Source organism: Ammospiza nelsoni, chromosome 2 (genome assembly GCF_027579445.1).
Source record: "Ammospiza nelsoni isolate bAmmNel1 chromosome 2, bAmmNel1.pri, whole genome shotgun sequence".
In the NCBI taxonomy this organism is placed as follows: Eukaryota; Metazoa; Chordata; class Aves; order Passeriformes; family Passerellidae; genus Ammospiza; species Ammospiza nelsoni.
Window position 1 is genome coordinate 102,793,068 of NC_080634.1, and position 23,342 is coordinate 102,816,409.

The window sequence follows — 23,342 nt, forward strand, 5'->3', positions numbered from 1 at the left end:
ATGTGTTCATTTGACACAGGGATAATATATAGCAATAGACATAAGATGATTCTGCTATCATAATGGGAAAAGAGGGAGGAAGAAAAGAAAGCAATTAATAGAGCATCTGAGGATATAAAATAAACAGAAATCCATTCTCTTCCCTTCCTCATCTATGACACCCAGACACCAACACTTTTTTCTCTAATTTGCTCTTTTGCATGAGACAGGGTTTCAGATAAGCTCAAAGACCAATTACTTTCTATTTAGAATAGGAAACAACTAACTGAGAAATTGGATTTTAGGCTAACAATATGTGCAAGCCTGTTTATTTGTTCCAGAACCAACTTCAAACCACTGTGGGAGATAGAATGTATGACCCGAAGAATAAAAGAGCACATTGCAATTTAGGCTACTTTTTGACCTTGTGTCTTTAATGGAACTAGAAGTCCTTTCTAATTTTCTGTTAACAAGCTACCTCAGTTGTTCATCCTCTTCTCTGAACTGTCCTGGTACTTTTGCAAATAAGAATTAATCCCTGTGCCAAAAAGCTTACAATACTCTGCGGCCAAATGGGGAAAAGGAGGGTTCTGAGATAAGCATGAGAAAAGGACATAAATTTTCAAGCTCAACAAAGCTAGCAAGAAAAATTGATTTAATAGCTATAGAAAGTTTTTTAATTCCCTCCAGGTTTCCACCTAACACTACTTGTGACCATCACAGAAGCAGAGCCAAGGTGTAGAGATCCAGCACAGCACTCTGAGCTGGTTTGTGTGTGTTTCTCAGGGAAAGGCCTTTGGACAGCTTCACTGTATTTGCAGAACTGCCCTACCAAGTAGAATCAGACAATGATTAGGATTGAAAAAGGCTTCCAAGGTGGCCAACTTTGACTGATCAACATGTCAAGCAGACCATAGCAGTAAGTGCCACGTCCAATTGTTTCTTGAACATTCACAGGGATGGTGACCACCACGTCCCTGGGCAGTCCATTCCAATGCTTAACTATCCTTTCCGTGAAGAAATTTTTCCTGATGTCCAACCTCAAACTCCCCTGCAGCAGCCTGAATCTGTGTCCTCTTGTACTGTCACTGTCTGCCTGGGAGAAAAGGCTGACACCCACCTGGCTACAGCTTCCTTTCAGAGCATTGTAGAAAGCGATAAGGTCTCCCCTGAGTCTCCTCTTTTCCAGGCTGAGCACTCTCAGCTCCCTCAGCTGCTCTTCATAGGGCATATCTTCCAGAGCCTTCACCAGCTCTTTTGCCCTTCTCTGGACTCCCTCCAGCACCTCAATTTCCTTCTTGAAATGAGGGGCTCAAAACTGAACACAGGATTCAAGGTGTGGCCTCACCAGTGCCGGGTACAGGAGGATGATCCCTGCCCTGGTCCTGGTGGCCACACTATTGCTGATCCAGGCCAGGTGCCATTGGCCTGCTTGGCCACCTAAGCACCACTGGCTCACATTCAGCTGCTGCTGACCAGCACCCCCAGGTGCTTTTCCCCAGGGCAGCTTTGCAGCCACTCTTCCCCCAGCCTGTAGCTCTGCATGGCATTGCTGGGAACCAGGTGTAGGACTCACTGCTTCACCTTATTAACCTCACAGAGTTGGCCAAGGCCCATCAATCCAGCCTGTCCAGATCCCTCTGTGGATCCTTCCTACTCTCTAGCAGAGCACTCCCACCCAACTTGGTGTTTGTGAACTTACTGAGCATGCATTTAATCCCCTCATCCAGATCACTGACAAGATATTGAACAGGAGCACCACAGGTACAGTTTGGCAGCAGCACAATGTTCCCTCTGGTTCCTTGCTCTGCTCATAGCAGTAAGGGTGAGTTTGACCACACTTGATTGTTAAAGGACAAAGTATGCTCTGCAAGGGATACAGACTCTAAGGTAGTTAGAAATCTAAATCTGCAAGGTATATCTCTTTAAGACATGGTAATGCCTTATCAGCCCCTGGCCAAAGGCTTTTGGCAGGGGTTGAAGTTTTTTCCAAGCAATACATGTTCTTAAGCTAGCAAAATTAATGCTTTTAAACCCCTCTTCTACAAAATCTTGTAAATAAATATCATCTTGTCAGAGCAGAGAATTGCTTGCACAATAACTCCATACTTTTTATCAAAACTTTTAATTTAAATTTTATTGTTACATTTTCATTAACAGCCTGGGATTGGGCAGTATTTTTTCTGGGGAGATGGCAGAACTGAAATGCTGTGTTTGATAAATGGGAGAACTGAGATCCCATGCTTGGTAAATAAACAATTTGGAATACTGCTTATCTCAAGTCAAACTAAATCAATGATGATTGAGATGAAGTTATAATTTCAAAGTTATCACTTTATCATTTCTATTATGTACAGTGTTAAAGAGAGCTTTTTTTTTATGAAATGCCACCATGTTAAATTAGAGCTTTTGGAAGATCTGAGTAGAGCTAATGGATTTCATTTAATGAATATTGAATTGACAAAAAAATTGACAAAAAAATATAGGATGGGTCAGTCCAAAACTTCCCACAATTTTGAGCCAATTTAGTTGTGCCACTGCAACCACAACACAAACACAACAGGACACATCTGTTTAGGCAATAGCTCAACAGTTAAATGCCCAGGTCTGTGTTAAGACGTTCAGTTGTTTCTTCTGGCCATGGTATGCATGTGTCCTCTCTGCTCACCCCAAATTCCTTCCTCTGTCTGAGGCACCCAGGCATGGCAGCAGCACAGGAGCTGTTCACAGTACTTCTGCAGACATCATTTTCCTTCATGCACATGAACTTTTACAAACTCTTTGAACTCTTATTTTAAATTAAGTGCTTTGCCTCAAACACCTCCACGGGACAACCATCTCTGTATGGCCACCCTGACACTGAAAATGTCTCCTAACATCCAAATTGCATATATATATATATATATATATATATATATTGTTTGGGACATTTTACTTATTTACCCTAAAGACTAGTTCTGTTACCACAATATTCACTTTTACAGAAGTTTTAGAGGCAACAATCTTAGTTCAGCCTTTGTAATGCTGTGATGAACAGGAGCAAAATTCTTTCATTTTTCTTCCTAAAAGGTGCAATCATGATCCTTTAGATATCCCCTTTATCTCAGTTTGAGTCTATAATTTTTGATATCAGAAAATGAGCTCCATGGAAGGTTTCATCTTGCAGCTCACATTCTTACATACTATTTGACAGTATCCTATTTACCATAACATGGAGATTTAGTTATTCTCTTAGCTTAAACACCCACTTGTTTATTCCCAGCTAAGCAATCCTTATGTGAAACATTTATCACTCATCCAGAAACTCTCCCTTTGTAAGAAAAATTTATTTATTTCAACTGAATTTTGAAAGCTAAAATAAACACATTCAGCCACAGCACTTGATCTCCACCAAATTTTCTTATTAGCTCAAGGGTAAATGTTGAAAAATCAAATGTGCCAAAAGTTTTCCCTCTTCCCCTGAAGTTTGAATGGTTCTCATTTTTTGCCTCTGAGTCAATGCTGTGAAGACAAATTTGAATCTGAAACTTAAATCAAGACCAGAGGAAGGCAACTAGATGAAGAAAAATAAGGCCTATGCATCTAATAGGAAGCATCATTTTAGATAACTACTGTTTTATTAATTCAATGGAATTCTGGCAGTAGAAAAAAGAAATATTAAGAAGAGAAATGGCAGAAAGGAAAATAAGATTACAAAATTGTGTCGGGATATATCTTTAAAAGCATCATCATGTAAAAGGATAATTGACTGTATCCAAGAAGAATAAAAAGGAGTAATAAACCAAGAGCTAACTAAAAGGCATTCTGCACTTCTGGGATGGAGGATCAATCGTGTGAATCCACAGTGGAGAACAGATTGGGCAGCCAGATGAGCCACATAGCTGTTCCTGAGCTGGCTTCAAACACAAATTCTTCTGCAGGTGCTGCCATCTGGATATAAACCTTTCTTTGTTCTCCATTGAGAGATTTTCAAACTCTTCTTCTGCTCTGCCAAAAGAAGGGGTTTCAGCAAATTAAACACCAGATTTCTCCTGAGGTACCAAGTGCTAACAAATCCTTACACCTAGGAAAACCTTTCTGAGCTGATGAAGCTGGGAGTAATTTAACCTCATCCCACTTTGCACCTTGAAGTCAGTCCTATCCTGAAGCCCAGCCTCCAGACACAGGAACTGTCAGGTTTAAGGTGGAGCTGTAATGTTTAATGCCTCAGGTGCACGATCATCTGTTATTTCATGAGAGCCAAGTCACAATAGCCAGCAGAAATTCTCCACATGTCCACTGTTAGCCTATCCCAAAAATGAAACGCTCCTTAAACCTTCTTTTAACTTCAAAACATTTCACTTGGAGCTTATACTATTAGATCAAAGTTATCAACAGTATTTGCTATTTCAACAACTTTTTATTGAGTATGAACTTCAATAAGTGAGCAAGTCTCAGAAAAATCTCCTTTATGCTGGTCTTTAGGGAAGGTTCTGGCTATGCAGCTCATGATCTTACTCCTATCACCATGAGAGATACCATAACTCCTCACTCTGTTAGCCTGCCCATGCCAATCTCATGAAGTTCAAGAAGGTCAAATGCAAAGTTCTTCACCTGGGCCAGGGCAATCACCAGTACCAGGAAAGAGTGGAGGATGAATCCTTGAAGGAGGACTTGGGCATAGTGGTGGGTGAAAAACTGACCATGGCCTGCAATGTGCACTCACAGCCCAGAAAGCTGACTCCATCCTGGGCTGCGTCAAAGGCAGCACAACCAGCAGGTCATGGGAGGGGATTGTCCCCTTTGCTCTGGTGAGACCCACCTGGAGTGCTGCAGCCAGCTCTGCACTCCCCAGTGCAAGGCAGGCTTGGAGCTGATAGAGCAGGTCCAGAGGAGGGCAACGAGAGGGCTGGAGCACCTCTCCGACGAGGACAGGCTGAGAGAGATGCGGTTGTTCAGGTGGCAGAAGGGAAGACTCCAGAGACACCTTAGACATTCAAATCCCTTCTAATCCAAACCTTCTTTAACTGGATGATTCTGTAGGTTCATCAGGACCTACAGAAAAAGCTGAGGCAAGAAATAGCAGTTAAGTATTTAGATATTTAAATTTTCAAAGTAAAACAAGGTATAAGAATGCTGGGGAAAAACAATTGTGGTTGTTGCATGATACAAGAAAAGAGCATATAGTAGGTTGCATAGAGAAATAATTTCTTGTAGCAATTGATTTCCCAGGAAGTTTTACTAGAAGATTTCAGATTGAAAATCACTTGAAAGGTACCTACTGCATTTGGACTGTGTTGGGGAGAAAAAGCAGTGTCTTTAGGCTGCTGACCTTGGAGAGCTGTAGATAACATCTTTGATGACATTGGAGAGGAAAAGATAATGACAACATGATTTTGTTCTGTAGAAGAAATAAAAATGTGCTTACTAAATGGATGACCAGAATGGATGAAATGCAACTGAGAGTATCTGTTCTGATCTGGTACCTTGCTGTTTATCTTCTTTGTTTTCAGATTAACAACATTTTTAATGACGTATCTCTTCCCTGTGCAAAAATCTGAGCTCAAATTTTTGACAAATACTGTGTTGAAAATAAAATGTGTATTTAGATTATGATTAGACCATAATGAAACAAGGAAAATTTATTTTTAAAAAACCAAACTACAATAACTTCTGGAGGTTGTTTACATAGGAAAAGAATTTTCAGAGAATTAACAGAAGATTTAACCTCCTTTCCACTACTAAATTCTATTTAAAACTCTAAAGGATATTGTTTACATTTCTAATTATCCCTCACTGGAGGAAGGCAATCCATTCCCCAGGGAGCAGTTTTTATTTTGGCTCCTCTGTCTTTGCTGTGCACAGGTATCAAAAATGGAAACATGAGAAATAGGGACAGCATGAAACAAAGGCAACAAGAACAGGCATAACATAAAACTGTCAAGATCTAGTACAAGGAAGCTATTACTTTTTGTTCCAGTTTGAGTTCCCCACCCAAGGGATCCAGTGACTTCTTGTGGGGAGCTCAAAAGAGAGGGCTATTTTTCTTTTAACTCCTTTTTTTACCTCATGTCTGTTAGATGTGAAATGTGAACAAATATGAAATAAATTCTAGCAGATCTAAAATTATGCCTTTTTTTTTTCTTAACAAAAAATTGAGAGATATAAAATATAAGGATGCAAAAGTATATTGAGTTGGGAAATGACAAAAGCAACAAAGACTGCAACAAAGAATTTGTTTATCTTCATATTAAACAATATGAATCAGTAACAATATGAAGTGACTGTTATTAAAAGAATAGAGTTGGGATCCTCTGTAGGTTTGATACAGATGCCCCAGACAATTACCTGATAACCAGATGAGCTTCTGATGATCCTTGCCCTTTTTCTCACTAGTGAAATCTACTGCTGAGCATGTATTAAATACTGTTTTCCCCAATACAGTTAAGTTGTATTCCTGAGGGGATGTATATGTACTTCCTTCAGAAAACAGTTTAACTCATGTGAGCTGTACTGCCCCATATGCACAGAGGGTAGGACAGGGTGTCCCAGCATGTCAAACTGCACCCAGGTCCCTTTCCCTGTCTTTCCTCCTATTCCACCTAAATGTAGCAGCATTAAGGCAAGTCATTAGAAGAAAGTGAAGGAACTTACTGTCTGAAGAAATATATCTCTAGATTCTTAACTAGAAATCCAGGACTTAGATTCTCACTGGTCACTTTTTAAATATAAATATATAAATTAAAGAGGGGGAGAAATGTGATATTTTTGGCTTCTTAACATAGAAGCTGAGTTACTGTCAAGCAAGAACATCTCTTTGGGTTGTTCCAATCTGAGCTGGCTCTCTCTCAGCAAGGTAATGTGACAGTTTTGCCACTATCTAAAAAGAAAAGGCTCTCTGGCAGAGTGGTAAAAGTTTCTTTTTTTATCGCCTAGTGACATGCTTGTGTTCCTGATCATGATTTCTGAAAACCCATAGTGCTTTTGCTTGAGGTATGAAGAACATACCAGAATGCTCATACCTTGGCCATGAGCAGGGGCCAGGCTCCTCAGTGGTGCTCAGCAACAGGATGAGGAACACTGGCCAGAAAGTAAAAGATAAGTTCAATCTCAACATGAGGAAGAGCTCCTTTACACCGAGCTTGGCAGAGCACTGGAACAGGCTGTCCAGGGAGGTCATGGAGTCTCTCTGGAGACATTCAAAGCCCACCTGGTGACCCTGACTTGGCAGAGGGGTTGCACTAAATGATCTCCAAGATCCCTTCCAACACTGACAATTCTTTGTTTCTGTGATTCTGGGATCTCATCACGGTGTATCACACATGGCTGTTCTCAAACCTAATTCAGCATTCAGCTCTCAGGCACAACTAAGCTGCAGTAGCAAAATCGAGGGGATGCCCAGGGCACACCTGCCATGTGCAAATGCTGACCTGTGGGGTAAAACAATCAAGGCACATTATCTTTTTTTAAGCCATAGTTAAGTAGTAGCATATGACAAGCAGTGTTTCATACTCCTCACTTCTGAGATTGTTCTGATGTATAACTCAGCATTTAACAAGTATTTAGTGTGGATTTATTCTGAGAACACTGACATATACAACCTGTACTATATAAGCACATTCACAAGTTAAAGTAGCACCAGAATTACATCTTCTCTTTCAGCTGGAGAACATGTGTTGTCTTTGTTTGTTATCCAGACCTTTCAGATCAACCAGTGAGAATCATCAGTCATCTAAGATTGCTCAATTTACTCTCACATATTCACTACAGAGATTTTGGTGTCATTTATTTCCACAACAATAATATACTGTTATCTCACCAGGGATTTCTCTGCAAGTCTTTGAGTATTTTTTTATTTGTGAGGGTCTGTCTTTTGCTTGCTCTTCTCCCTTCTTACACTCTCTCTGGGTAATCTCACCCTTCACTTCACATGCAAGCAGATTTGCAGATCTGCTCCATGCTTGCCTACCACTGCCTGCAAAAAGCTGCTGTGGCTGTCCTGCCATCAGGCACAGGCAATGTTATTTTAGCTGATTTTAATTACTGGTGGCTGTAGAAAATACTCTGGAATTCTGGGAACCAAGATCATTGAAATTAAAGTAAATTGAAAGATAAGCACAACTAATGTTGTAATTAAGAATTCTGACTTCAAAAGGGTTTGTTTCTTGGTTGGTTTTTTTTTTTTTTTTTTGAGAGAGAGAGAAATTAGGGGCTCTAAATGAATGCAGAGCTAATAGGAATGATGTTTGGAAAATTACAACAAATTTGGAGCAAAAACTCATAAATACAAATATGGCAGGCCTGAAATATATCCTCCCTAAAATGCATAATGGAAGAGGAAAAGAAGAACAGAAGATTAACTATTTTCCACTAAATCTATGAAATGAGAAATGGTATGATAAAGAATAGCAGAAAAATAAACTAATTCAAGAGACAGAGAGGGATAGTAACAGGGAAAAACAGATTAATTGCTTGGGCAACAGTGGCAAATATTTCAGCTTTGGTAGCATGCACAGCTTCAGGGCAAATCTTGAACTTTTGAAACAAAGCCAGTGAAGCAAAAGGAAAACAGGATAAAATGTACTATGAGATACCAAATGTGGTCCATGGCACCTAATATCTCTCTTCAGTAAAAAGCTGATTTTCAAAACCTAAAAATATTTCTAAACTCTAAGATGGATCTTATCTATCTGGGTTTTTATGGAGTAGGTGACAAACTATCCCATATCATAATTTATTGTTGAAGCTTGAGTAGAAAATATAAACAGAAGAACTATAAAATGATGATAAAGTATAAAATATATTATGTATGATAATAAAATGAAACAATGTGGGGTTTTTAATTTCTTTTCTGTATTTGTTTACTTTGTTGTTGTCATCATTATTATTTCAAAGAAGAAATTCTGTCTAATACTGAAAAATTAAATAGTGTCATGCTGGGAGTTTCCCAGGGAAGGCTTCAAAGATATGGATGAAAACTTGCAGTTTCTCTTACCTTGCATTTTCACAACAGACTTGACACATGCATGGGATATTTTTCATTGAAGTTTACTAAAAGTAGGTGTTTGGGGTCACCATTAGTTCAAAGAAGGTTTGGAAGATTGTACAGCATGAATGGAATGACTTTGAAAGCTGGAGTTACAGGCATGGACTGAATTACACCTCTGCCAAATACAAGTTTGCAGGTTTTGGAAGTCTGACTAGAACTTCTGTTAGGAAGTCATCACTGGAAAAAGGTTCAAGAAATACCTGAATGTATCATATCCATCACAGAGTTGTTATAAGTCATCAATGCAATGAAAGCTGAAGGGAAAAAAAATCAAATGTGATCTCAAAAAAAGTCAAGCAAGAGATTTCTAAGAGACATTCTGAGGCAAAGAAACTTGTGCAGTATAAAAGGAAGCTTGGCTCCTAATGACATGCTATAACATGGTTATTACTGGTAGCCAAGGGCTCATCTTAAATCAAAAGACTCAAAACCCCAAGAGACGCCAAAGACAAAATGTAGAAAAATTAAACTCTTTTCTTCTCCATCCTCAGTACTCTTTTACTTCTGACAGTATTTTTAGCATCTTAAAAGTTGAGCTTGAAGCAAGATTTTGGAGTTCTCATCACACAGAATTGTTGCTTCAAGTATTGCACAAAATTGCACGTGCAATCATTTGAAATGTGTCAAAAGGACTTCTCAGTGATCATGTCACTCACTGAGTCCTCTGCAGTTTATGCAGGGCGTCCAGGCCAGCTTTGCACAAGCTAGCTGCTGGGAAAGAGGGAAAACCTGTGAGGGTTGCCAAAGGCAGGGAAGATATGATGTTATGACTGCTCTGGTAGCTGCCTCACATCAGATTGCCCACTGCAGCAGCAGCAGCCTCCAGTCCCTCAGCCTGGCAGAACCCATGGGGAAGTCTGCAAATCTCTGAGGTTCAGTGCTGCTTTATGTGTAAGATAAGCCAATGCAAAGTGGGTACTAAGGGCTCACTTGTTTTCTGCCTTTGCAGAAAGGAGTATTTTTGCCCAAGAAACAAACAGCCAGAGTGCATTGTTTACCTGACACACAGTAAACACTTAGATTTGCTTCTAAGTTACTAATGAGATACATAATTTGTTTTATGTTTCTGTAAGAAGCTCTAGAGGATTGACCCTGACTGGATTTCAGGCACACCACAACCTCTCTCTAACTCCCCTCTGCAGATGGACCGTGGAGAGAAAATATAACAAAGGGTTCATGAAATAAAGACTGGGAGAGATCACTCACCAAAAACCACCATGGGCAAACCAGACCAAATTAGAGATATTAATTGAATTTATTACTAACAAAATCAGAGCAGGATAATGAGAAGCAAAATAAGACCTTAAAAATACCTTCCCCTCACCCCTCTCTATTTCCCAGCTCTACCTCTTCCCCTCCCAGGGGAACAGGGAGACAAGGAATTAGTATTACAGTCAGTTCATCACAGGTTGTTTCTCCCACTGCTCAGGGAGAGGAGTTGTTCCCCTGCTCCAGTGTGGGGTCTCTCCCATGGTAGACATTTCTCCATGAGCTTCTCCAAAATAAATCCATTCCACGAGCAACAGTTCTCCATAAACTGCTGCAAAGGGAATCACTCTTCCATGGGGTGCAGTCCTTCAAGGACAGGCTGCTCCAGAGTGGGTCCCCCATGGGGTGACAAATCCTACAAGGAAACATGTTCCAGAGCTGAAATCTCTTTTCAGGTCCCTGCCAGGAGCCTGTTCCAGCATGGGCATCCCACAGGTTCACAGCCTCCTCTCAGGCATCCACCTGCTCCAGCATGGTGGATTTCTGAGTCCCTGTTGTTCTCCATGGGCTGCAGGGGCACAGCTGCTTCACCACAGTCTTTACCATGGGCTGCAGGGGAATCTCAGCTCCAGCATCTGGAGCACATCCTGCCCCTCCTTCTCCCCTGCCCTTGGTGTCTGCAGAGTTGCTCATCTCACATGTTCTCACTCCGCTCTTCTCTGGCTGCAATTCCTTCTGCTCAATAACTTCTTTTGTCCCATCTTAAATCTGTTATCACAGAGGTGTGACCGTGATTTCTAATTGCCAGCAGCACATACATCTTGGAGCAGCCAGGGACTGTTTTTATCAGACATGGGGAAGCTTCTGGCAGCTTCTCAGAGAAGGCACCCCTGTAACACCCCTGCTACCAAAGCTTGGCCATGCAAACCCAATAGGGAAGGATGAAACATATAACTTCAAGCAGATATTGAGAAATGGCCATGAAAGGCCAGTATGCCAGACAAGCACAGCTCTGCAGCTGCCAAAAGCATTTTTCCACAGGGGAGAATGTGAGGATTGCACAAAAATGAAAAGGAAATAAGCCTTAAATAGAAGTAAACCTACAATTGGATTTGTATCTGTGAGGAGAAAGCTAAAAAATCTCTTTGAATTAGGAAGCATTTGAGGTAACAAAAGTTGGTAAGTGGAGATAATGCATACAGGAACAAGTGCTATCAGGACATTTCTTTGTAAATCATATTTCTATAAGGCCATTGAAAAAGATGAAATGAAAGATGAAATGAAAGATTGCTGTTGTAAAAGGACAAAAAATATTGAAAGGACAGTAAAGACCTTTTGAGACATATTGTGTTATAATCTAGTTCTCAGAAATCTATAGCAATGATCAAGCTAATTCCTTGAAATGCCACAAGTAGCTTTCCATGGTAGGGTGGAAAAGTGTAAGTGAATGAGTATGGAGAAAACAAGAAGCACAGTCTGAAAGGGAGTTTCCTCTATGCCAAGGAAAGCCCTCTTCTAAAACTACTTATCTTCCCTGGCAGTGCCCAGGCAGGGAGGCAGATGCCTGGTGAGCTGAAGGCACCCTGAGGCAGGAGAAGCTGTTTGCCGGCCATGCAGCCCAGAGCACAGATGCAACATGCAGAGGAACATCTGCCCCTGTGATAGCAGAGAAGCTTTCCAAAACATTCACTGTTTCAAATGTTCACCTTAACAGCCCTTCAGCTGCCTGCACCATGGCATGTGTCCTGTTTTCACACCCCAAGGCATGGACTGTGATTCTCTGGCAGCAGGACATGCAGATGTGAAGATGGCCCCAGGAGCAGGGAACACAGGCTGTGATGGATTTTTGCCTGTGGGACAGGAGCTGAGTCAGGCAGAGTGTGCTGAAAACACTGATGTCAGGTGGTAAAGTAGAGGATTTTGGAGGAAGTGGTCTGACCTCCTGCCCCCTCCCAGTGTCAGAGAAGCCAGAGGGACAGGGATGACACAGGAGAGATGCAGCCAAGGTTGGTTGGCTAAAGGACAATTGAGACAGATGGAGGATGACTGGCACTGGAAGGGGAGATATAGAAAATAAAATCATACCTCCAGAGAGGACAAGGAGACCCCACAACTGCCTACAAGTGGGTGTGGGAGGCACCATGCTGCCAGCCAAGGGTACCCAAAAGGAATGAGCAGGGACTGCTGCATGCTGATGGCAACTTCCTGACGAGGAAAGAGTGTCCTTATGTCATCAGTGTTTACAAAGGTGTTTATACCTATGCCACATGGAGCAGTCTTTAGCTTAGTCATATTTAAAGCTCATGACAACATGTGCAAATGTAAGGCAAAGGTAAAAATAACAGCAGGGATGTAGAATATGGTTTGAAACAGACAGGAAGGTCTTTTGAGCCAGGAATGCTAAAGCAGCAAAGAGGATGTAGGATGGTTTACCAGGGAATCCCCAGTGAGTTCCTTTGTCTGAAATGGGCAGAATGACTGAGCATGAGTGAATCTCACCTGGCACACTTGGTAGGCCAGCTGGTTTTTTCAGAAGGTTGGAGCTGCTGCAGCAAAGCAGGGCATCTGTCCCACAATCCCACTCTGCTCACACCAGCCCCATTCCACAGGAGAAAGTCCAGGAAGAAAATACCAAAAATTTGGAGCCACTTTTTCTAGCCCCAGTTGACAGAAGGCATCAATGCTGAGATTTACATTTAAGAGGCAGCAAGCAGCAGACTTGTCTACCTCTGTCACTGCCAGGCAACCTGGACATCATCTAAACTTATCACATCACCTGTTCCCAGACACCTGTACATAACAGCACGGATTTTACCTAAAGTGAGTTCATGTCTATCCCATGTGTAGTGAAGATCTGTCACTTTTATTCAGCAGCTCTCAATGGAACATTGGCCTGCATTTTGGTCAAAATGCCCCTTGGCAATGTCAGAAAGACCAAGCATTGCCCAAGAGCTGAACCAAAGTGTCAGAAGGTAGCTCACAGTAGCACTCCTTAACATTATTCCAGCAGAAGCCATCTGATTGACTTATTGATTACCTGGAAATACCCTTTAGCAGGATCTACTGGGGAGATAACAAGAAAGCACTTAGGCCTCTTCTGTAAGCTTTATTAGAGAAAACAAATAATCACACAAACAACAGAGGTAACAAAGCTCAGTGGCCATTGCCATCTGCTCCATGCAGTTGGATTTTGCTGGGTTGACAATACCTCTGCTCTGTAAAGACACTACTGCAGTCTCTGTCCTTCACCTAGCTATAACTTGGTCACTTATTTTCATGAAACTGTCCTCTAAAGTGGCTTGAAAGTTGCCTGTAGCTCAAAAGCTAGCAGAGTGGAATAGACACACAGGTATATACAAACACATAGAGGCCAAGGAAGCTTCATTTCCTCTGAGGACCAGGCTGAAGAATAAGCTGTAACATTCATTTCTGAGAGGGACAGGAAGAAAATCCATCAATGGAGAATTACAACTAAAATGTATCCCCAAGTGATACTGATCTCAGTACTCAATTGTGTGTTAGATAGCTAAAAGAGCATCTGTTATTTTCAGGTGCTTATTTCACTTGGTTATTTAACTTGGAGAAGTCATCATGTCAACAGTCCATGATGGAGCAAATGTTCAGAATTAATTCTGTTTGAAGATCAGATTTCTCTCTCATGGCCAGCCTGTGCTGTACAGCCCACTTGAGCACCGAGACTGGGTTTGCATTAAAAGCTCCATAAGCTCACAGCAGCATGGGAATCCCATCCTGAAGTGCTGGGAAGCAGAGGATGTGTCATCTATTGCACACAATGTTGCATTCGGCACACCAGCTCTTTCAAGAGAAAGAAATAAATATCATGCCAATCTTACCTGTCAGATACTGAAGGACTGTCAAATCCAAATTTCTCAAATACTTACATTGTCACATGACAAGGCTGTCACTTGTGATTGATGGTTCTGACATTTCAGAGCTTGTTTGGGGTGGCATGACGCCTGTCGGCCTCCCAGAGAGCAAGGAAAAAGCTGGGAAGAGCATTCCAGGCTAGGCAAGCCCACTCTTAAGGAAGAATTTTTTGCTTTGATTTACTTTGTTCCTATCTTGGCTGGGTCTCAACATCAGAGCCAGAGGACAGGTAGGGGTAGCCCAAAAGGGAGAGAATTTCTCTTGGGCAGGGGAGCTCTGGCACTGGCAGCCTCTGTTCCTCCGTGCTGCAGAGGGATCTGTGTGTGCTCAGAGTGCTTCTCCTCCCTGATCCATAGGAGGCCTCTTGCAGGGGGAAGGTTGTCAGGGTAAGGGACAATTGGTGAACCTGAGGGAAGGGCCCAGATCTGGCAGTAATGAGGCTCAAAGCAGGACTCTTTACAGTTTTGGCACTTTTAAAAAGCAAGGAATCTGTGGCCTCCCTGAAGTGCAAGGTGTCTGGCACAGCTAGTTCTGGACATAACAGAGGAATTCAGCTTTTTCATTATGTCATATAATATATAATACATCATATCATATCATATTGACCCTTCTCTAGATAAAAAACGTGGAGGTGCTGGACCACCAAGGAAAGGAAACAAGAGTTGTTGAGGGTTCTGAAGCACATCTTATGAGGAACGACTAAAGAAACAACGATAGGCCTCAAGTCACACCAGGGGAAGTTTAGATTGGGTATTAGGAAAAATTTCTTCACTGTAAACATGATCAGGCATTAGAACTAGCTGCTCAGGAAAATGGTGGGATCAACAACCCTGGAACTGCTAAAAAATGAGGGGATGTGGCAGCTTGGGGGTTAGTGGCGAACGTGGCAGTGCTGGGTGATCAGTTGGACTTGGTGAACTTAGTGGTCTTTTTCAACCTTAACAACCTTATGATTCTATGATAACCATATCACATCTTTGTCCCTGGACAAAGATGATATGCCCCAGCACCAGCTTTCTGGCTGGATCCTGGAGAGGGCTCTGGTTGCCAGGGTACAGCTGGCAGAGGTACCCTGTGCATACAGTCAGCTTCAGCTCCTGGGCTTCTATTTAGAAGCAGCACTTTGTGTGATTTCGTGCCTTGGGACACAAACTAGACCACTCATTAATATTCTGCCAACAACAAACCTCCTTTCTCCTTTCATTTTGTAGAAACAAAATGAAAAAACCACAAAATCCTGTTGTTATGTCTTCCCTCTATTACTCATTCTCCCTGTGGCAAGGAATATCTGATCCTGGTAGATCAGCTGTGGCAAAGCGGTGCTGTCACATAGGAATTGTCTTGTCAGATCCTGTCCCTATCTCAGTGACCCCATGAAGCTCCCAGGATATTCTGCAGCCAATCCCTACAGTGTCTCCTTTTTAGATATTTGGTTTAGAGACACTTTAGCTCTCACTGCTTCTGCCCCTGAAGCTAAGAGCCCAGATCTCCCCCTTTCCTGTGATGGAGCACCTTTGGTCAGTTTCCTGGTTCTTTTTAGAATTCATTTTTGCACCACATCTCACCTGATGCCTCTATTCAAGCCAAGAAATGTCCCCAGGCTGCTTTCTGAGTCTCTCTATAGTTTTGCTATCATGCTGCAGCAGGTGCTTGGTACTGCCTGCACCACGCAAAGCCGTGGTCTGCTGAGCAGTGCTGGCAGCATCACTGTCACCCAGCCATGGAGAGAGAACATGATTGTTCCATGCACATCCCTGCAGGTGGGCTCTGGGTGGGTGCTGCTGTGGGGAGGGGGGCTAGCATGACTCTGAGGGTTGAGATTAAGTGTGCGGTGGGGTTGAGTGGAAGTTGGACTTTTCCTCAGTCCATGGGAATCCGTCCCTGCAATAACGCTGCTTCTTGGCTTGGTGTCTAAAGAGCACAAAAACATGTCTTTCTGCAGGGTAGGAGGAGCAAACCATGTCTGTGATATTTGCAGATGGTTCTGGGAGAGCCTCAGTCCTGATGCCTTCCGCCAGGTTACTGTTAGAAAAATGAAAGATGAGCTTAGTGGAGCTAAGCATATCTACAGTCCCTCCTCCAGCCCACCCTGCCTCAGAAGACTTCTAATACTGGCCCAGGCAAAGGAGAGCATTGAACAAACCAGTATCAGATGGAGACAGCATTAGTGCACAGACCTCTTGTTAGACTCTGCATGACTATCAGCCTGCCCTCCCATAAACTAGTTCAGGAATGAGAGAGTTAGAGCTCCTGTGGAGAAAGCAGAGAACTGGAGACAGTTCATCAAAAGCCTTACAGACACATGTTCCTGCCCCATCCCAGTTTTTTGCCTCTTTTATTCTTCCTCTACATACAAGCAGGAGTTTGGGTGGCAGAAACCAGTAAGAGGTTAATTAGTGCACAGATTAATGCTGGATGTCACAGGGTCTGTCCTAAGACCTCCATTACATGTGACCGGGTGCTGCACTTGCTGGCACAAACCAAAGCTCCCCTCATCTTGCTGGGTTTTTCCTTATTGTGTTCTGCAAATAAGGCCTGCCTCATGTCTGTCTGTCTGTCTGTAAATGCTCTCTGACACAGAATATCCCACCTGTTCATGACTCAGCATCTCAAAAGAATGTTATTTCCAGCATGGAAATGAGCACAGTCAGCCACAATAATTGTTTTAATTAGTTCCTTTTAAACCTTTAACACTATGATTATCTTTGCATATATTGAAAACACCCTTTTTTGCACTGACTTTTTTTTCAGTTCAGATTTTGAGCTTGGGTTTTGTGGGTTTTTTTGGGGGGGTGTTTTATAGGGCTATTCGCACTCCTGTAAAAAAAACCACTGAGAACCAAACCAACAACCACACACTGAGTGAGACCTGTTGCAAACACTTTCAGTGTCAGATATGCTGGAAAATCCAAAGAGAATATAGTGTTGAATATAATCCAAAGAGAATAGAGTGTTGAAATGAGCTTCAGTAAGAAATGTTCCTAAATGCTCTACTGAGGATTGTATTGAGTATTTTAGATTGATTTTTAATATGGGTTTTTTCCCAGATGGTTGAGGAAGGATACTGCTGAGACAGATAACAGCTTTAAATGCACATGCCTGTTTAACTTGACAGCTTGCAAACAGTGGAGTGACAAAGTTCATGAGCTGCACGAGGAGCCATCTCAAGCTCTCCACAGTTGTAATTTATGATCAGCCCCCACCTTGTGAGCCACAAATGCACCTGCATGGGCTGCATTGCTCCCTCACAGTGGGGTGGGGATTTGTCTCACAGCAAACCTGATGTGTTTGGGGAGTAGGGCAAAGGCTTCCTTGAGACATCAGACTCGATGAGAGCTTGGGGTGCCTGGGCCAGCTGTGCAGGAGGGCTCTCTGTTCCAGGGCATCCAGCTCCTTGCTCAGGGCTGTGCAACACATGATGTACCCCAGAGCCCCAAATTAAATGTTGTATGCTTAGGGCCTAGCTCTGGTACCATGGCACTGAGGTTGTGGGGAGGGCCTCAGTCTTCCATGAAGGGAGAACAACTCCATGGAAGGGTGCATGGCAATGGAATGAGGCTGCCTGCAGGCAGGTCTGAGGAGTGAGCAGCGCGGCTCTCATGGAAATCTCTGGGGTCCCTAGTGCTGGGAAAGCAGAGTAGCTTCATGGAAGGGTACCCAAATGGATGGAATCTGGTTGAGGGAAAATAAGAGCAAGAAAGCTTTGCCTCTCTAAGGCACTGGCAAGAAGGGTGCTTGAGCTGCAGCACAAGAATACTGTCTCCCATTGCCTGCTTGTTGCTTTTCTGGGAAAATAGTTTCTGCCCACTAAGCAAACAGGACCACAACAAATAAATACCTCAGCAGACAAGTCCAGTTTTATCCTCTCCACAGAAACAATCTGAAATATCTCTGATAAAGCCAGCAGCTCAGGCTAAAACTGGGCCACATGATTCACATTTTATCCTTTTGCTTATTTTTTCTCAGCAATCTATGCTCAAGGTTTTTCATCTTCATCTGTATCAAAAGCTGATCTTTTGTTCTTCTCTATTGCTTTCATTCAATGTTTGGAACAGCAAATTTATTTGTACAGAGCTAGGTAAGCTTTGGTCTTTCTCAATGTGATTTTTCAAGTGCATAGTGTTGCTGTTATACATTTCCTTTTCATCAGAAAGGCAAACTGGTCTTTCTTTTGTAATGCAAGCCTAAAAACTGACCAGGTGCCAGTTTCTGGTTTTCTGTTACTGAGTTCCAGCTGCAGAAGTCAATTTGCTGGCATGCAGTCTAAGTTCAGGCTCAGTGAAAGGATTCTGGAGACAGCAGAGGCAGAGGGTTTGGCACAGAGAGGTTACATGCATTTCCTATTTGCAAAAGGATCAGTGTGCCCATGAAGGTCACTCCAAGGAGAATTCCAGCTGTTACAGTGAAGAAATTATGAGGAGGGATAGAGGGATTCCACTTAAACAAGTGAGAATGAGCAGAAGAAGGACCAGGAAGAAGTAGGAAAGGGAATCTACAAGGGAAGAGCCATTTGAAGAAGAGAGGAATAGAATTAGAGGGATAGCAGCATAAAAAGGAAGATGAGATGGGGACCCAGGTGTGGGGATTTGGGGTCTGAAATGCACGGAGTGGGTACCATGATGGGGGTGGGACAAGACATATATAAAGCATTGAGTGAGCAGGCAGGAAAGGGAGTCTCTGTACTTGTATTCACTTGTGCCCCTGGGACCTTAAAAAGCTTATTTTGATTCACAGTAGTGAAAAAGATATCCAGTGGTGTTTTTAACTAGTCTTGAGGGCAATTAAATCAGTGGTCAAAACTCAAAGTGCTGTATTGTGAATGAGAAATAAGACATGAGCACAGGTTGTGTCTTTAAGAGGCCACTATAAATTGCAATCCCCACTGTGACAAATTAAAAAGTGCATCACAATCTCTGCTCAGCTACTGAGCACAGGTGTCTTATGTTCCATAAAGAGGAATTCAGACTGTGCTGGTTTTGTCACCAAACTAATCCGTTGTTTTTCATCTTGTTAAATGGTGTATGCAAGGTTACACTTTGGAGTCCTTTATATCCTTACAACTCTGCACATCTATTTAGTGAGTAAAAGAACACAAATCTCACTGCAAATTGCCATTCTAGGTATTATGTCCTCATCCTACTTACACCAGTTTAGTCCAGCCTTACCTCACTGCCCCTTAGACCCCAGGCTGCTGGGTAACAATCTTGGCACCCCAGCTATTACATTTTTTCAGGCTAACTTGCACATTGGATGTATTCATATACAGGTAACATTTACAAAAGGTTCATTTAAAAGCACAAATCTTCTCTTGCCTGGCAAATCAGGTTCTAGCTAAGCCTGAGGAAGGGGAAGAACCCCTGCATCACATTTCTGGCTTCTAAAATGCTTTTGCAATATTGCAGTACAATTCTTCCCATAAGAGAGATTTAAAAAAAAAGAGATTAAAAAGTCTAAGGGCCTGAAAATCAAGCAAGATTAACAGCCAGTAAGACAGATGTGCAGCTACCTCCTGCTGATCTGTCCCACAGCAAAACCTTTCATTTCGAGCTTTACTTCTCATGAGTTCTCATGCATGTTTATATCCATTTCCTCACCTGCCAGGGAGAAAATTGTCAAGATGTTCTCAATTTTGACATCAATACAAAGTCTATTGTATAGATAATTGTCCTAGCTTGCTATTTTCATCAGAGCATTTATGCCTAACACCCCGCTGCATCACATCAATGTAACTTAATTGGTCTCTGCTGACCAGGTGTTTTATAACCCAGGTTTGCTATGTGTAAATTCTTGCATAGTAGCTTTCAAATCCTGTCCTTACCCCACAATACATGTCCATCACTTAATTAATATTTGTTTTTCATTTCCATGCCAGTGATTTTTCCATAGAGCCTTCACCTTAAAATTTGCTTTCCCAATGCCTCCAAAATTACTTGCTTGTCTGCCTTCATGCTCCTCTTTTTCATATCACTCTTTCTTTTGTTTTGGTTTCTCAAACCTTTTACCACATAAATCACTGTTGTGCTGTAGTCACTGTTTTACTCATTTGTTCTCTGGCACACAGTATCAGGATGAGGTTCTTACACATCATTTATTTCATTGCCTTGCAGCTCTCCCTCATCTAATCAGCTCTCAAATCAAGCTTTGGTAGCCTCTGGAGAATGGGTTCTATGTTTTCCCTCCAACAGGGATGATGTGAAAGGTGAAAACATTGTAGCCAGTTGAAAAGAATGAACGTATTAACTGTCAGGCTCTAAAGCAAGTTTCCTAGAGCCACTCTTCTTGCCCACATGCAGAGCAGGGATTGATAATGATTACATATCTAAAGATGCATGAAACAATACATATTTGTATGAAAAATATTCTATATTTTCTTTCTTGTGATTTTCCAATCAAGACAGAAATTACTCCACCACCATTCAAATAATCTGATATCTGCAGTAAATAGAGACAGCAATAACCTACAAAAACTCTCATTCTAATTTTCCACTTGGGGAACAAGACTAGGTTTTTTTATATTTTGGTATGTTCTGAATGTTATTCATTATTAAAAAGACCATGGTAATCATAGCTACAACCTTTGGAAAATAGAAACTAATCTCTTCATATGCAAGTGAATAGCATTTGTCCCACTGGATGGTAAAATCTTGAGTTCAGGTAGTGTGAAACAAAATAGTTTCCACTTTTTGAGACAGAAAGGTTAATTTAGGTTAACTGATGTTTAAGACTTGTACTGTTTTGTCTTCTGGCTCATTACCAGGGTAATGTTGAATTTTATTGCATTTTACTGAAGAAGAAACTGATACCCTTGATCCAACAACCTTTTTCTTACCTGACCTGTCCACTTACTCCCTTTCTGCACCCATTTTAGGGGTTTTAAGTGTTCCTAATTGAAATTCAAATATGAATACACTTTTTTTTTCTTTCCTTCTTTTGTCTTCATCAAGGAGGTATCTGAATACTAAACCAAACAACCTTTTCTGCCACAAATCTGAAATGCCAGCATTGTGCACTTTATGAATATATAGAGAGAGTGGGAGGGCAGGAGTTTCAAAAGCCATCAGAAGAGGACAGAGTGGAACTTAGAGACCAAGGGAAGTAATAATGCCAAGTCTGAACTACATCCAGTGTCTGAACTATCAAAAGACAGCTGAACACTGTGCCATGGAAAGGGAATATGCCATGATCATTGAAGGCATGGTTTACAGGGCACATCTAAAAGGGAATTTGCATGAAAGGAAGGCTGAACAAAGTCACTTTTTCTTAAAAAACAGTAGAAACATACATAAGGAGAAACTTGAATGGATGAAAAAGAAAACAAATCTCCTATAACAGGAGAAGGGAAACTTGTCCCCACAACACCTGGCTGATGGTGAGCTCTATGTGGCTCCACTTGCAGCTGTATTGGTTGGGAGAACACTGGAGAGCCAGGACAGTGGCACACAGAGACCATAGGACAGAAAGAAGCTGCTCTGATTCACCTGGCATAGAAGACTAATAGTCAAGCCAGAACATGACAGAGAAGTAAATCCCCAGACCAGCTGTAGTATTAGGGAGATTAAAGAGAATCCTTTAAGTACCCTAATGAATTTTCAAAGTCTAGTCCTAACAGATGCCTCAGGAAAAAGTGACTAGGAAAAAAAAGCACATACTTTTAATTGAAATGATAGATGCAAATAGAACCTAATTTCTGAGAAACCATGCAGGGTGTTTGAGAATCAAAATAACTTTATTGATCTCAAAGCATTCTGGAAAGATGCAAGTGTCTTTTTGGAGGCAGGTACCATAAGGTACAGGGAAAAACAAAGTTTCTCTGCTCTGTATTATCTTATGTCCTTCTGGGAAATAGCAGCAGGTTTAAGAAAACATGTATTGTCACAAAGAAAATATAAAAATATAAAAGGCTTTGGTTTGTTGTGACCCAAAAGAGAAAAAAGTGCTTGACCCTTATTGTTCATGAGATCTAACAGCAGTTAGATCATGAATAAAACATGAAGTAAGCTTTAGAACTCAAACCTTTAGATGGAGTCCATGATCCATGTGAGTCTACCAATGAGAACAACCACTCTGAGGTCTTTTCAAATTATCAGCACATGGCAGGTTCTCCACTTTGGTACTTAACTAGTGCTACACATGGTAATAGGTGATAGGCCAGCATTTACAGCTCTTGAGGCCTGGCACCACAAATGCTCTTGTCCATCACCCTTGTGTTTGGTTGGTGATTTTTGTTAATTACTAAGTCTTGTTGGCTTGCAAGCAAACACTGGTTGCGTCTTTTACAGAGAAATCAAGGCTGAAAGCAAAACAATCTTTAAGACACAAAACAAAAATAAAATTACTGCAAGGATAGACCATAACTGGCTCTCGGACATCATCTGAGAACTTTATGTTCCTCAATATTGCTAAACAGACAATTTTAATATTAGTTTTGCAACAGCTTGTAATGAAGAGAGGAAAGCAAAGACTGGTGAACCAGTCTGAGGTGATGTGGACTACAAGACCAAATGTCCAGTGTTTCAGGACAAAGAGTACAAGACTGAGTAACGTGCAGAAAATCTAACTTCAGTTATTCTCTTCCCATTTCCTACGTGTCTGACAGAAAGTTTCTCAAGTGTCTAAGCCTTATTTTTAATAGGTACCTAAGGTGCCTGTTGATCTTATTATTTGTTCTGCTTAACTGTCCTGTCTTAATTGCTTTGGTACTTCTAGGAAAAAAGTATTAAGGCTATCAATCTGCAGATTGAAAACTATTTAGAACTTGGAAACAACAGGACAAACATGAATCAGTAATCTCTTGTCCCATTGCTGGGATTAGTGCTGGAGCCAGTTTAATTAAGCATTTTCATAAGTTAAAGCTATTTCATAATGAAATCCCCAAGTTTGCACATAGTACTGAGCTTTTTCTGGTGGTCCAGTGCTATACCAAAGGCAAGTAACTACAGAAAGAACTGATGTGGGGAGAAAGGTGGCAGATATATTCAAGACATAAAGTGATGCAAAAGTAATGTGAAACTTACCTCCTTTATGTTCAACTACTACCTAACAGAGAAGATATATTGGAATACTCATTGACAGGTCAAAAAATAACTAAATAAAGAGCAGCAGCCAAAATGGCCAATAAAATATTTAACATCATCAGGAGGGGATCTAGGAATAAAATCAAGGGCATCATTTTGCTTCAATATATAACCAAGTCCTGTACTGAATTCTGTGGGTAATTCTGGCCTTCATATCTCAAGAG